This window comes from Apis dorsata, unplaced genomic scaffold, assembly GCF_000469605.1.
Source record: "Apis dorsata unplaced genomic scaffold, Apis dorsata 1.3 scaffold_87, whole genome shotgun sequence".
In the NCBI taxonomy this organism is placed as follows: domain Eukaryota; kingdom Metazoa; phylum Arthropoda; class Insecta; order Hymenoptera; family Apidae; genus Apis; species Apis dorsata.
In genome coordinates, this window is record NW_006263385.1 from 318,614 (window position 1) to 323,370 (window position 4,757).

At 30.9% G+C, this 4,757-nt stretch overlaps 1 protein-coding gene and 1 long non-coding RNA gene across 2 annotated transcripts in view; one reads left to right on the forward strand and one right to left on the reverse strand.

The window, feature by feature from the left end:
- Window positions 1-4,757, reverse strand: part of LOC102670609 (sodium/potassium-transporting ATPase subunit alpha) — a 123,004-nt gene that overhangs the window by 6,263 nt on the left and 111,984 nt on the right. The gene's annotated exons all lie outside the window — the stretch shown is intronic.
- LOC116185034 overlaps window positions 1-4,757 on the forward strand; it is a 14,252-nt gene that overhangs the window by 4,306 nt on the left and 5,189 nt on the right. The window contains exon 2 of the long non-coding RNA XR_004149748.1: window positions 4,336-4,340. This is a non-coding gene — a long non-coding RNA (uncharacterized LOC116185034). The remainder of the gene's footprint in view (window positions 1-4,335; window positions 4,341-4,757) is intronic.

A 4,757-nucleotide genomic window follows, 5' to 3' on the forward strand; every position in this document is an offset into this window, starting at 1 on the left:
TATATTAGTATTAGATATTTTTTTTTTTTTTCTCAATGTCCGTTTCCTTTTTCAGTTCCGTTACGTTCGTTGAAGTGTGCGTCTTATGCATGGATCATTATTCGTGATGGAAAGTAAAAAAAAAAAAATACTAAGTAAATATATAGGTTAAACAATGATATATATAAAATACAGAGGTAGCAGCGGCACAGCTGTGTGAAAAAAAAAATATATATATATATATAAAAGATAGTAATAAAAAATTCCCGTAGCTACTTTTTTGATATGATAGTAATAATAGTAATAGTAATACTAGTTAACTAGTAGTAATAATAATAAATATGCTGGTGGTATGTGGTCATGGTGGCGTATAATAATAATGATAATAATAAATAGTAAAAAAAAAAAAAAGAAAAGTTGTAACAAGAGAAGAGAGTGTAGTGTGTAGGGTGAACAATCGTGAGAGAGGATCTATATATATCGAGAGATAATGCGGATAATGATATCGATCATGACGATGATGAGAAAATGATGATGATCAGAGAAAGGGGGTCAACGATAGTTGCTAATAATACCGATGATAATGATGACAGTGATGATGATAGATAATAATGATATAATAATGATAATTATCAAGGGGATGAATAAATATGTAATATATATAGATATATAGACAATATATGTAATAACGATTATATCGATCTATATAGTCAGTTATACACAAATTAGAATTATTGAGATTCAACTAGTTATGGATCTCAGAAGCGAGCATCGTTAAATAGAAGCGATCTCTATAATTAAACTTTCTGATAATATCTTGACACGTTTTTATAACGTGTAACTTTCTTTTTTTTAAATAAAATTGCAGTATTACTACTTAAGATTAAATCGAGAATCATCAAGAAATGATTTATGACAACTATGATTTATTTATTATTAAATATTTTATTATTATTATTTTATTATATATTTAATTTATTATTATTTATATTATTAAATAATGATTGCAAAATTATTTTTCAAACTACATCACTATTCTTTATTTGAATTAAAACGTATTAAGACTTATTGGCGATTTAGAGTCGTTTCTTTCAACGAGACTCATCGACTGTTAAAAATATCGATTAAGTTCGTGACTTGATTGAAAAAAAATATCGAGAATCGCTCAATGCAGAAATAGTGGATCGAAAGTAAACTTGATCTTGCAATAAATGGCTGGTTAATAGTCTTTTTTCAAAAGGCACAATTCTATAGAGAACGATTACACAAACGACCACGAAACTGTTCTGCATCGATCTACGCGATTCATTCTATATATCTTTTTTGTATGTGTTTTTTTCGTGTAAATTTGTTCACCTTCTGCCACGTATGATGTCCGTTTTTGATTCGAGAAATTTGAAAAAGATTTGATCAAAGAAAAATAAATCACAAGTATTCTTTAGAATTAATTAACTTATATGTGAATATATAAATATATATATGTGTGAACGTTCGAGAACCATCGTCCTTGTATAATATAATATTAATCGATTAACTGGAAAAAAAGGAATATGTTACATCGGGTTATTGGATGAAGCAGCAATAAAAAAAAAAAAAAAAAAAGAAAAATGAAAAAGAAAAAAAATGAAAGGGAGGGAAAAAAACGATTGAGATCCTTGAATTTTCAACGAGGCAGAGCAACGACAAACTTGGCTTGTTGCGTAAAAGGCAGCCAGAGATAATGAAGGAAGAGATACACAAGATGATAAGGTTAAAAATACTTGAAAGAAATGCTAAAAAAAAAAAAAAGAAAAAATATCAATGGTGTAATAAAATTGAAAAAAAATACACGAAATAAAATAATATCTCGCTAAAGATGAAAATAATGTGATGATAATGATGGTGTCGTATCGGAAGTCAACGATCGGTGAAACACATTTTCCATTTATCGAATTATGAACGATAGGAAGGAAAAATATATATATATATATATATGTATATACATATACATACATATAAGAAAATCGAGAAGAGATAAAAATTCTGTATTTAGGGATCTCGATACGTCATCATTGATGGAATTACTTTTAAAGTCAAAGAAGTGCGATGAGGGGAAAGGAAAAAAAAGAAAAAAAAAAAAAGAGCTTGATGAGGGGCCAACATGGCGGATGGTCGACGGTGGCGACACAAGTTTTGAAACAAGAATAAGTGGGGGGCAAGAATAATATCGGAGAAAAAGCCGAGCTTGGAAAAAACGGAGTAGAGAAATAGATTCAATAGAGAAATAGAGAAGAGATATAGATAGATAGATAAAGAGAAAGAGAGTGATCGGCTTACCTTTGGCATTTAACGAAATGACACACTAATTACAAGCGAAGATCATCTTTATGGAAGCGACTGTTTGACTGGCAATTACAATTTCTTTCGTTTCTTTCCGTGTTCGTTCGAAGAAAGAGGAAATATCATCGAAAAGAGAAAGTTGTTCGATTGCTCGTTCCACGATTCTTTATTTTAAAAAAAATTTCTTTCATTTTTTTTTTTTTTTTGATATTTCATATAATTTTAATTTTTGACAATTAATTCTTCGTAATCCATTCTACGTATATATTTTCTTTTTAAAGAGAATTCTTTTCTAAATTTTTTTTTATAAAATACACCGAAAATATGGATTATCAAATGAATATCATTTGAATAAATTTACGATGTCTCTGATGAAATTGTTTGATCGAACAATCGACATACACGGTTAATCGTGGACGAGCAAACGTCATCGATCAAGATTTACGATCCATCTTTGAAGCAAATATTCGACCGGGCTCTCGAAACAAGAGAGGATAACGGAAAAAGAGTGAGAGAGAGAGAGAGAGAGAGAGAGAAAGATAAAGAAATAGAGAGATAGAATATATTAAAATTTGAGATAATAAAGCTCTAGTGTGTAATACCCAATTATCAAAATGCCCTGAAGTGTTATACCTTCGTGCACCATTCTCCGTTACCTTGTTAGATCATCGATCATTTATCATCCCCTAGCGTGTCTGAGTCCCTTGACCAAAAGGCATCGAACAAATTAAACCCACAGCCTTTGGCGTTCGACCAACAAACGCTTACAAAGCGAAACACAAAAGTGACAGAAAAAGAAATAGAAGAATATATATATATATATATACATATACGTATATATCAAAAGAAAAAAAGAAAAAAAAAAAAAAAAGAGTTAAACAGGAATCATATATACATCGAAATTTTATCTTATCTTTTTTTTTTTTTTTTTAAATTCGCGTTTTTTTCGACAAGCTTCAGCGAAAGCTTTCCTTTTTCTTACGATAAGGCAAAAAAGCGTATCGATCGTTTAAACAGTTGTTCAAATACGAGACAAGATTTCTATTTATCCATTTTTATTACATCCGATCTCTTTAATGCGATGCATCAGTTGAAAAGTGGCATTCACACGATGGACTGTAGTAACTGATTAGTCGTTCGTTCACGTTTCGTTAGCAAACGTCAAAGTTTCGTTCAAACAAACAAATTGGACGATATCGTGTAATATCATCAATTTCGAAAAAACGATATTTTTCAAAAGAAAAGAAAAAAGAAAAAAAAAACGAGAAATAAAAAGCACGGAGGGGGGGGGGGGGGAAAAAGATACAACATCCAACAATTTTTACACACGGATTCACAAAATCAGGCTAGGGATTAATTTGTACACGAGAGAAAGAGGGAGAAAGAGAGAAAGAGAAAAAGAGATAGATAGTTAGAGGGAGAGAGAGAGAGAGAGATAGAGAGAGAAATTCGTTGTCACCTCGTTACCACAGTTACCACGTAGGTCTCTGCTCGTGACGAGACAACGAGTACATTTTCTTTTTTTTACGATCTTGCAGAATATTGAGAAACGTGTCGTGAAAAATCTCTGTACCCGTATTATATGTATCCCTTTGTTTTAATTATATTTTTTTTTTTTTCTTTCTTTTTAAAGTGTTCGAGAACGAGTATATACGAGACAGAACGAACTAGCTACTGTACAATAATCATAGGAATAAGTAAGAGGTGTATACACGACCAATAGACAGGTAATGGAGATCTTTGTGATCTTTCGATTCTTGATACTATAAATTTTGCACATGTATATATTTACAAATATATATTCTTTCAATTCTTTTTTTTTTTTTTTAGATCCATATTCTTACGTTCTTCATTATTTAAAAAAAAAAATAATAACAACGATAGAAAGTTGTTGATGAATATATATATCTAATTTATCAGAAAGAAGGAAAATCTTTCAAGAATCAAGAGATCACGCGTCACCAATTACGCTTTCTGACCATAAAAAGTCGATCATGGTGTAAAGTAGTGGTAATAGTATTTGTATAGTAGTTGCAGTAGTAGTAGTAGTAGTAGTAGTAGTAGTAGTAGTAGTAGTGACAGTAGCAGTAGTAAGTATAGTAAGAGTATCTTTCTTATACTTTCTTTCTTTTTTTTTTTTTTATTTTGTTTGGTCAAGATTCGGTTTATGTTTGTTGATGTGTTACCTTTCGTTAACTAGCTTGTCAGTGAAGGGGTTTCGTGGATGTCGCTTCATAATATCGCTCTCTGCCTCCTCGTAGGCAAGTGAGATGGCTGGCACCTGACGTCACATTATCAATCAAGGCTCAAGTAACAACGCCAACGGTTAGAACATGATGATGATGATGATGAGTATCGTTTTCTCGCTGACCCGCGATACAAGGATGCTGATTAATTTCCGTTCTTCATTTCGAGGGGAAAAAAAAAAAAAAAAAAGATGGAGAATCGACAAAAAGGAA